This window comes from Echinops telfairi, unplaced genomic scaffold (assembly GCF_000313985.2).
Source record: "Echinops telfairi isolate 266 unplaced genomic scaffold, ASM31398v2 ScPeMD7_7467;HRSCAF=8505_0, whole genome shotgun sequence".
NCBI lineage: Eukaryota > Metazoa > Chordata > Mammalia > Afrosoricida > Tenrecidae > Echinops > Echinops telfairi.
The window spans coordinates 1,179,905-1,191,883 of NW_022111367.1; the positions used below are offsets into that span (position 1 = coordinate 1,179,905).

The window sequence follows — 11,979 nt, forward strand, 5'->3', positions numbered from 1 at the left end:
ACGTCTCCCTTCATCCACTTTTCGGTTGTCTGTCCCCCAGGGAGGAGGTCACACACATTGGATCTTATTACTTCCTACTCTGAAAAAACATTTAAAAATTATTTTCTTTTAAAAATTCATTCCATTTAAATCTTTATTAATGATTTTTGCCCCTCTCGATTTCCTCACCTTCTAATTTTCAATACAAATATTGAATCATGAGGTCACTAAGATGTTCCTGAGTATGTTTGGCCACCTTTCAAATTTCTTGCCTATGAAGAAATCTAATTTGGGATTTTTATTACAGGGAGAAATAATTTATGGCAAAATAAAATATGTGTTAGAGGAACAGATGCATGAAGAATTTCTACATGCATGAAGAATTTCTACATGCATGAAGAATTATAAATTGAGAAAATGTTTACATTTGGACATTTTATTTGAGTAATAGCTTATTATTTTTATTTTATGATGATGTTTCTTTTAAAATATGTCCAAATTAAAAATAGTAATAATAAAGTAAAAACAATGCCTTTTTTATAGTTAACTTCACAATTGCATCCTATATGACTGTTAGAAAATAGCAGAACACAGTAAGGGTTTTGCTTTGCTTTGAAACTTTGATCATTGGTTTAATATACTAGTAGATAATTAGTGTTAATGAAGTAATGAATGAATGATTTGCTATAATCTAAGAAGAGCAGGGTGAGTAGTCACCTCAGTTTTCCCATGGTCATCCTAATTTTAAACTGAAATTCTAATGTCTGATTCCTACCTCAGTTCTGGCCCAACTGGCTTGGTTGTTGTTACATGCTCTCAAGTGGACTCTGACTTACAATGAGCCCAGTGACAAAGTAGGACAGCCCCATAGGGTGGCCAAATCTTCTTAGGGAGTTGCTGGGTGTATGCAAACTTCCAGCCTTTCCATCAGCAGCTGAGCACTCAACTATTACTCCATTAGGGATTGCTGACTTATTGGTCACCTTAAAAAAATATGAGTTTACTTTGTATACCTTTGCTTGGTTTTAGAGCTGGGATGGACAAACTATGGCTCTTGGGCTAAACTTGTCCCACTTGTCCCACCTGCTTTTGTAAATAAAGTTTTATTGTAACTAAGCCACTTCCATAGTTTCCATATTGTCTGTAGCAGCCGTAGCACAACATTGTACTGCTAACATCAAAGTCAGAGGTTCAAGTCCACCAGCCATTCAGCAGCAGAAAGATTAGGCTGTTTGATCCCATAAATATTTGCAAACCTTGGAAACTCTGCGTAAGGTCAAAATGAGTCTGAATTGACTTGATGGCAGTAAATATAGTGTGATCGGGCTATTTCATACTAGAAGAACCCACTTTAGTAATTGTAACCCTGTATGTCCTGTCAAAAATATTTACTAAATGTTTTTGTATTCTCACATTTCAAATTGTAGTTTATAAATTTGAAATTTACAAAATCATTGTTTTTGGAAATTACTTTGAACATGTCTGATCAAACTTGATAAAATTTTTCATTGTGATTTTGGGGTAAAATGTGAGATTTGTTTTGTGACTACCTGTTGTTATGTGCTGGTACTATCGTGAGTTTAGAAATAAATATAAAAACAAGTGAGACACTATTTTCTTGCTATTAGGAATGCATCTGATATATAAAGGAAACAACAGACAATGTGGGTAAAATATAAGTAAAATAAAAAATTAATTCAATATTATTTGCATAAAATGTTTTAGGTCAGGAGGAGTTATGAGTTTTTGTTTTTTAAATTTTGAATTATTTTTTTACTCAAGGCTGTTGCTCATTTGCCACTTCAATTCATGCATCGAGCAGAAAGGAAATAAAGGCATTTTCAATAAGCCTGTTATGTAGATAAACACTTTGGGCTGGGACTGCACCATCAGATGAAGGTTTTCTTTCACGCTTTCACATTAAAGACAGCTTGATAAAAATGGAGCAAGAAGGATCATTAGGGATTTGAATCAAACTTGAAAAAATTACTGCTAAAATCAGAGTTGGTAAAGTCAGATTTTCTTAGTGAAAATATAATCTAAGCAAAGGAACGAGAGGCGAGATAATATTGGTATATATGGAGCAACAACAAAAGATGAATGATTTAATTAAGGAAACTCTTGCTCTAGAGTTGATTTCAACTTATAGTGACTTGATGTGCCTCAAAGTAGATCTGTGTTCCTCAGAGGGTTCAAATGCTGGTTTTTCATAAGCAGGTGGGTTACCCAACCTTTCTCCCAAGATGCTTCTGGGTAGATGTGAACCTCAAAATTCCTGAGAGAAGCTGAGTGTTTTAAGCATTTGACTGTCCTCTGTAATTATAATATCCAAACCCACTTCAACTCATCGTAACCCAATATAGGATTCCAGAATCTTTAAATATTTCCTGGAGCAGGCAGGCTCATGAAGCAGCTGGTGGTCTTGAGCTGCTAACCTTGTAGTTAGCAGTGATTATGTATCATTCTTAAAATGGAGCCTGGAGAAGGCCAAAGCATATATAATACTTTTTTCAAATCTTCTATTTCTATTTAAACATGAAGGTGAGTTTGTTCTTCATAGTCTCTGTTTTTGTTTATACGATCTTTATAAAATAAAGAAATAATTTTAAAAAGGTGTGCTATATGGAAAAGAAAGAGAGAGAGAGAGAAACTACAGGTATCCTGCAGTGGCCCAAACATTCTACATTTCTTCTTATATTTGATTTCATGATAACACTGTACTAATGTTTTTCCTATTCCCACTTTTGATTAATAATCTGAGGCTTAGAGATTAAGTAATTTACTTAAGGTCACAGAGTTTTCACTAGAGTGCAAAACCAGTATGGAAAGTTAAATAAAATAGAATGTTAAATCTAAACAATTATTCTATTTCTATGATATGGCATCACAGTCTATTAATAGATGTTCAAGATCATCTCAAGGAAATGGAATCTAGGACTAACCATGGAATAACAACAACAATAAAAACATTATGTATTATGGTTTATAATTAGCTTACACATATATAATCTCTTTTTCTCAACTGTGTTTTAAATTCTTTACCATTGGCTAAATTAATGACACTAAAGTGTCTCTAAGGTAATCCAGAGGCAATATAATATATATCAATGGGTTTAGGACTCCCACTTAATTTTATCCCCAGCCTAAGAACAGTTAGATTTTGTGTCATGGCCCTGCTTGATACTCACCATCATGAGGAAATCACTAAAGATATGGGTGCTATAAAGATATGGAAACACAAGCTGGTGCCAAGCTAACAGAAAGAATAGGAACTGGGATCTTAAAGACTTGTCCTCAAACAAGCAATACCAAACAAATCCACATAGAAGAAGCACACCAGCCTGTGTTATCCAAGAATTGTAAATAATATACTCCAAATCCGAAGGAGGGAATGGTTTCAGAGCTTCAACTGTGGACTCTTGGTTTGTGGAAAGCTATGGATGAGAGTGGAAGCCCAAAATTCATTTGCAAAATCTACCCATAGAGTAAGCCTCCAGTAACTTCCTTCTGTCCACAGTCAAGGGATGTGAATAGCCTTGCTATTATACAGAACACATTGGAAAGTGGATTATAAAAGATTGAACTAGGTTAAAATGTAACACCTTATCATTTGATCTTCCTGTTGACCCATTTAACTTTTTAATATTTTCTGTTTTCTTTCCAATTGGAGTTTTTCTCAGTTAATTTTGTTATTGTTAATTTTTTGACTATTTGTTTTGTATTTTTGTATGTTTTTCCATACAAAATCCAGAATGGGTGAATCTATAGCGCCAAGAACTCTGTTAATGGTTCCTTGGGGGTCTGGCAGAGAAGGTTGGTGGGAAATGGGGAGCTAATAACATCGAGTGCAAGAAAAAAGAAAATGTTCTGAAATTGATTGTGATAATGATTGTGCAGTACTTCTTGATATGATTGAACTGTATGATATTTGGATTCTGTCCCAATAAAACTGTCTATTAAACAAACTTACATTATATGAGTTTCAAAATATTAATGAAATAATGCAACAATACCTGACAAAAACAGTAAAACTGTTATTTGAGATTAAAACACAAACAAACAAACAAAGCCCCCATCACATCAGCTATTATGAACTAAATAAATGAAGGGAAAACAGAGTCTTAAGACTGAGTTCTATCAATCTCAGTAATAAGACCTGGTGGAAGAAATTAACTATAGTGGTATATTGCTTGTTTACACGCTCAAGGATTTTTACAATCCAGGATACATTGTTTGTGTTATTGAACTCACTTAATGTGTTGAGTTATAGAAAATAATATGGTGGAATGGGTCACATAATAAACTGCGCAAAGTAGGGTGTAAAATAAAAGACATAATTTGAGGAGAGTAAACCACCCAGGTTATTTTTGCCACTTCTGGCGGTAGCAACAGAAAGTTAGTTCCAGAGATTCTATCGAGGACTTTTTCCCCAACATAGCCTCGATATTTAAATCTTGTCTAGTCTTCTGTCTTAGAACCTGTCACTCACTGGCTAAAGAGAAGAAATAGGGTATGTCTTTAATGTAGACATCTATTAAAATGTTACCTTGAAAATAAATTCATTACATAATAATAGTGCACAGTTTTTCAAGGATTCATCCAAGGTTATTTAATGTATTAGTGTATTATGCATATAAACATGTGCACACACACATGCGAACATATTTTATTGTCTACTCTTTTCTTTCCTTTTTCCCCGGCCTAGCACATAGAAACGTTAGTTCATTTACAACAGCATTGCATGATGTCTTGCTGTTTGCCTGCAGAGCAGCGTGTCCTGGGCTGCAGCTTTCAGGCTCTTCTGTGCCTTTGGAGGCCCGGCCTTCAGGTCAGTGGTTTTCTCTTTCTGGGCAAGAACTTTCCTGCCTGCAGAGGTCACGTTCTTTTTTGTGACCTGCACTGCAGTTGGTACTCGCAGTTCCCTTAACAGCACTTGATTTTGTGGGAGAAGCTTTCTGAAGAGCCACCCTTTGAAGCTTCTCAACCTTGTGTTTTATTAGCTTGTTCCTCGTTTCCTTTGCCTTCATGACTTTATAATGATCAAAATCTGTCATCTTGGCTTTCTGTTCTCCGGCTTCAATCTTTTTGGCCCATCTTGCGGCTGCTCATTTTATACTGATGTCTGCCTTCTTCCAGGCTTGTTGGACATGCTTCTGCCAGGCTCTGCACAGGAAGCTGAGAATGCAGTCCGTGAGCTGCACGCATTTGAAAGGCATAGCCTGCCTATTGACTCCAGGGCAATGTCCATCAACCAGACCCCTGTTCTGAGCAATCCCGTTTACAGTCTAAACCAGCTTCTCAGCATGAAGTCCAAAGGAAATGTGGATCACCTGGACCACCTCCATGACGTGCCTGAACACTATCTTGGTGGCATCTGATGAAAACTTTTCCTTCTTTAAAAAAAAAAAATCTTTTTTATTGTGGGCTCTTAGAGCTCTTATAACATTCCATACATCATTTATATTAAGCATATTTGAACATATGTTGCCATCACCATTTTCTAAACATTTACTTTTTATTTGAGCCCTTGGTATCAGTTCCTCTTTTTATCCCTCCCTCCCCCAGCCCCCTCATGACTCCTTGATAAATTATAAATTATTATTATATCAACCACAGCCTCCCTTCACCCATGTTTCTGTTGTTTATCTCTCTTTGGGGGGTGGTTTAAGTATCAATCATTGCACTTGATTCCCCCGTCCTCCCCTCTTTCCCTTACCTTTCCCCTACTCTCCTGGTATCGCTACTACCATTTTTCTTCCTGAGGGGTTCCTGACTTGGATTCCATGTGTCACGAGCTCTTATCTGTACCAGTGTACATGCTCTGGTCTAGCCATAAATGAAAGACAGGACTGGGGTTATGATGGTGGAGGGTGAGGAAGCTTCAAAGAACCAAAGGAATATTGTTTCATCTATGCTATACTGTGCCCTGGTTACCTCATCCCTTCCTTGTGACTCTTCTGTGATGTCCTGTTATCTACAGGTGGGTTTGTGGTCCATGTTCCGACCCCCCTCATTCTCAACAATATGTTTTTTGTAGTTTTGGGTCTTCTGGTACCTGTTACCTGATTCTATTGACACTTCATGATTGCATAGGCTGGTGTGTTTCTTCCACGTGGGCTTGTTGCTTCTCTGCTAGATGGGAGTTTGTTTAACTTTAAGCCTTTAAGACCCCAGATCTTTTGATAGCTGGGCACCATCAGCTTTCTTCAACACATTTGCTTATGTATCCATTTTGTCTTCAGTGATCATGTCAGGAGGGTAAGCATCATAGAATGCCAGCATCATAGAATTAAGGGAGTGCTTGAGCAGAGGCCCAAAGTTTGTCCACCTCCTCAGCATATTGCCATATAAACATACGTACATAGGCAAATACCTCTATTTCTATGAATTAATATATTTACATAAGTGCACACCTATGTTTATACCTCTATCCACAGCTTTGCTTCCTAAATCTTTCCTGTTTCCTTTTACCTACTTGCTGCCCCACCATCATGCTCATCCTTCTTCTACCTCTTAGTAATTCCTCTCAACTCGATTGTTGTTGCTCCAACACCACGGGGATCTCTACATCCTCCTCATGTTGCTTCTAATTCCCTAGTTAGTCCCAGGTCTAGGAGTTGTTTGCTCACCTCCCCCCCCCTCCCCCCTCTCCTTCTCTCCCCAGTCCCTCTGGAATCATAGGTCTTGTTGCTTTCTCCTCAGGATTGCTTACAATGACTATCTTATATAGGTAGACAAAACAACAATAAAGGAGACAAAAATAAAGAAAACAAAATATTGACTAAAAAGAGAAAAATAAGAAAACTACACACACACACACACACACCCCTAAACAAACAAAACCGAAAAAGCATACAGAATTCCAGGTCTGTATGCTGAACTTTGTGACTATCTCCCACTGGTCCTGGGGGTTCTGGGAACTTCCCCTCCTGACCTGAAGTCTATTTTGGGGGCTCCTCAGGTTTTGCGGCTTTGCTTTGTTTCTTTTGCTGATCTGTTATGTTCTCTTCTTGGTTCGCACCACTGTATCTTGTGTACATGGCAAAAAGTGTTATGAAAAGTTATTTCTTTTCTAGTTAATAATCCAAATCAATGAAGATTAAACTCAAATTCTGGAGTATATTTTTCTTTTTAAATTATGAATTGGAATGAGATGAGTAGATTGATGTTTTCCTCTTTCATCTCACAACAGCAAACAGGGCTCTCTAATTTATAAAATCATTTTATCTGATATATCTCATTTAATTTTCATGATAGGCATAAAAGTCAACGGAGCTGTGCTCTTTTAAAGAAAATAAAATCAGGACATGGACTTTAAGTTACCTACTGGAGGTTATGTTGTTAGTAAAGGTGGGAGGTACAATGAACCCAGGTCTCTGAGCCCAATTCTATTCCCTTTCCATCCATTCTTCCCATCCCCTCACCTGCTACCATACAAAGTCTGCAAGGATCAAGTTTTCAAACAAAAAATCAAGCAAAGCAAGAAGAAGCAAAGTGATAGCAAACCAAAAAACGTCTATTCAGTCTACTAGTTGACTCTGAATACCAAACCAAACCGCTGCAGATGACAATTCAGGCCACCACTCAGAGTCTGTATTTGTTTCACTGATGGGCAGTTAGGGCAGTGGCACAGGGAGGCCACCTGCTGAGAAATGGGCCTGACAGATGCAATTAACCCTTAACCCCCTGCCATTCACCATCATGGTGCAGATTCAGCTCTTCTCCAAGCTCCTTTCTATGTGCTCTGGAAGCATAGATGCTTAAAGCCCCGATTCCTCTGTGTGTGTGTGTGTGTGTGTGTGTGTGTGTGTGTGTGTGTGTGTGCCCCGATTCCTCTGTGTGTGTGTGCCCTGATTCCTGTGTGTGTGTGTGTGTGAGAGAGAGAGAGAGAGACAGAGACAGAGAGAGAAGTGTTTACATGCTGAGCTCCTTGAATAGGGTTAAGAGAAAAATTCATTTACTTTCTGTTTTTCGATGACCAGTCAAGGAGTGCTCTGTTTACGTTTTCAACTCCAAGTGATTGCTTTCTTAGAAAATACACGTGGACAGTACTTGGAAGCAAAGATGGTTGGAGAAGTATGGAAAATGTGATGGAGAAACTGTGCACTTGGCCTGTGGAAAGCATTTCAGTGGCTCTAATGATTTAGGGAAAATCTCTGTAAGGCTGGAACATTTTGCCACACTTAAGTGGTTATTTCCTTAGCCTCTTCTAGATTTACTGAAAGCCCTGTATAGTCCGTCTGAAGGATGAGAACCAAAAACAACCCCAACCTGGTAGGAGGAAAGATTTCAAATTAGAGTTTTCAAGTGTTGTATGTCACAAAGCCTGTATTTTGTTCTCATTTTGAATGAAACCTACTTCCTTCTGGTTCATTTAACTCTTAGAAACAATTTTATATGTTCAGAAAACCCTCTGAGCGAGTACTGTAAAGAGTTTCAGCCCCCTCTCTGCTTCTGCAGAAACAGGAAATCAAGTTCTGCCAAATGCAAATGAACTCAGAGTCCAACAGGGGAAGTTTCAGGACACAGAATGCTACATGATGTGGAAGACTGCACACCCTGAACAAATGATCTGTGTGGTAGTAAGACAAAATCATGGTGAGATGTCTGAAGGTCACTATTTCCAAACTACTAATATGAGTATAACATCTTATATGTATACTTGTAAGTTGGGATAACCTTCCTTCCTCTGTGTTTTAAAAATTTTTTAAGTTTTATTGGGATTTTATCCACATATCATACAATTCAATAGTTTAGTCATACCAAGGAGAGTTGTAAAATCATTACCACAATCAATTTTAGAACATTTTCTTCTTCTTTGTACTCATGGTTATTAATGCAATTATTATTATTTTACCCTTCCTTCATTTGGATTCATGTTTCAGAACCTCTGCTGAACCCCATGCATGTGTATTCTGTTTGGGAACAGAATGATTTATCTTTGAGTCACATGTCATAGTCAATCTAAAATAATCCTGACAGTCCAAAGAATAGTGTTGGTTTTGCCACAAGAAAAGAAAAAAAAAAGTACCTTTGGTCTATTCAAAGCTACTTCTCTCCTCAAAGGGTTAATGGAGTCAGTTCCAAAGGAGTTAGGCAACCACTGAAATAGGATAATACATGTGACACTCTCAAACTATCAGTAGCAAATATTTGAGCTTATCAAATAATGGAGGAAGTAGTTTAGTTACAAATAAACCAATCTCTCATAAACCAAGTTTTCACACAGGGTCATTTCATTGATCTGGAGACAGCTAAAGGCCACTCACAGGCAGAACTATCATTCTGTGTATAGTTGGTAGCAGCCCCTCATGATTAATGGACAGCCAGGAGGTGGCTGCATCCCTCAGCTCTGCTGAGAAATGGAGCTGGCTTTCATATCAGCAGAAAAGCCATAAACAGCATCTCAGGATTATTGTGAGGAAGTGACTCATCCTCTGGGAACATAGCTGGATTTGTGCTTGTTCTCCCTCACTACCCGTTTTCTTTCTGACTCCCCAGACCCCACCCCCACCCCCCTTTATAGCAGAGACCATCTTGTCCTAGTAACTATAGTAGATGTCACTGCTTGGCACTTGCTGTGCAAAGAGAGGACAAGGATGTGGGTGGAAGGGGGAGGGGGAATGATACTCTTAAAGTAACAGCGACTGTGTTAGCTCGGGGCTTGAAGGCTGTTTTTCTACAGCCTTTGAAATTAACTTGATGAAGGCATCTGATTTGAAGTCCAGAAATAGCAAAAGCACTGTTTTAGGGTATAGGAAAAATATCAGAATTCTTGTTTCAAAATAATATTTTCATTGAGAATATCAGAAATAAAATAAAAAATAAGAACATCCACCCATGAGTAGATCAATTTAGCATGATAAAAGATAAGAAGAAAATATAGGATGCTTGGAATGCATTCTAAGAAAAGGAAATACATATGTATGTAATATTTCTATATTCTGAGTTAATAGAAAATATATGCTAAACTGTCTACATAAATTTTGAAAAAGGAAACAAATTATGCAAAAACAAGGAAATGGAAATATGAAGTTGAAAAACATCAACTATGATACCACTGTTTGAAGGCAACCATCATGAGTACTTTTAATATATATTTTCCAGCCTTCTTCTTTAACCATATGTAAAATTGTTTTTAATACTTTAATCTGATATTTTAGCTTAATCAGAGGTCTATCATGTTCTTTAATCTTTTTTGTGCACAGTTTTAATGCAGCAAAATAGCTATATTTCAATTTTAGTTAATATAAGATTTTTTTGGAGTAGGCATATGTTTTCGGAATAGATATATGTTCATGCTAAAAGCAAAATTGACTGTTTTCTTATTTTAAGACAATATTTATTGATTAAAATTGAAGTCTGTTTTCAATTCTAAAAAGAAGGGAAAATTCTATACTCTTATTTTCATAGTTAACCCATTAACATTTATATTAACTTTTAACCCATTAACTTTAAAAATAAATATCCTGGCAATTGAATTACAAACAAAAGTAAGAGACAGCCTATCATGATCTCTAGACTTATAAAGAACTTAATCTTACTAATGCCCTTTTTAAAAGCATGAGCTATTATTGACCAGCTACCTTTAGATGTCAAGTAGAATAAAGGAGTGAAGGCATGATATTTACATTCATCCAATTTCCCCCTTCACCTGTACTACCTGCATCTTTATACATTCTGTTTTTGTGGGCCATCTGGAACTACTTTTGATGATCATTCTCTTTTCTGGGCTCAGGGACTGGACACATTTCCACCAATCATTATACCATCTGAACAGTAACTCCACTGTGTCTCACCAACAATGAGTCTGCCTTTCTCTTATTTAACTTGGTACAAAAGGTAGGTTGTGAGTGTTTGCATAGAAATATGGTACTGAGTTCATTTGAAATATTAAACTTTCCTTTTAGTATAAAGCAGATCCTCTCCCTGGTGAAGAGAACAATGCCCACTGAAGATTAAAACACTGTGAGAAAAGCCCATTAGACCCAGAGCTGAGGGAGACTATATTGCCTGCTTGAAAACATTAAATTCTGCTCATTTCCAAGCAGATTTCCTCAACATTGATTTAGTTACTATCCCCGTGATCCGTTGGTTAAAAGAAAATCATTTAATTTCATTAAAAACCCAGGGTTACCTAGAATGTATTTCCTGTCATGAAATAGATTTAGAAAGATTTTGCAGTTTTGAATGTTGTTTCATTTTGCCTTGTTAATAGGCTTCCATGCACTTGGCGCTTACTCAGAACCTTTAGAACAGGTGTGGGGAATGTGTGCTAGCTAACACAGCCGATCTCACCATAGAAAAGCACTCCTGAGATCACCTTAGGGTGAGTTAATGAAATGTTTGACCAAATACAGCAGGCTAATTGTTAAGTTGATCATTTTATATGGCTTGAAAATAAAATTATAAATATCTAAATGATACTTGGCAGACAAAATGGTTTCCCACCCCTGTACTAGAGAAAGCAAATCCCAAATATTGGCACATACTCTATTTGCAAAGTACTAAATTTTTGCTTCATGTCTCAGAGATTTTCTTTTAGGTTCATGACAGTGATATGGTATGAATAAAGCTTTAAGATAAAGAAACCAGTCGTCTACATTTTACATATAAAGAAACATTAATATTCCCTTAATTTTTTTCATCAATATTTTTAATTAGTAAAACACTGTGTTAACTATTCTGTGAAAGTGGGAACAAATGAATATTTATTGAACACATACTAGATGTTAGGCTCTATATACACTTAATTTGAACATTGCAGCATTCCTTTGGGAAGGTATTTTTATCCTAATTTTTACACTTATGTAAACAGCTTGGTGCAGGTGGTAAAGTATGGAAGTTCAGTTATCTCAAGTATGATTAACTATAAGGAGGGTTTTTTCATCTTGTAATGAGGATTATTCTTATAAAATATCATGCAATATAAGGGGGGGGGCATTAGCAAAAGTGGTGAAGAAAGCAGATGGTGCCCGGCTATCAAATGATACAGCATCT

At 36.8% G+C, this 11,979-nt stretch overlaps 1 pseudogene; it reads right to left on the bottom strand.

The window, feature by feature from the left end:
* Positions 1–4,705: 4,705 nt before the first annotated feature.
* On the bottom strand, positions 4,706–8,857 carry LOC101644992 (annotated as a pseudogene).
* Positions 8,858–11,979: the final 3,122 nt, after the last annotated feature.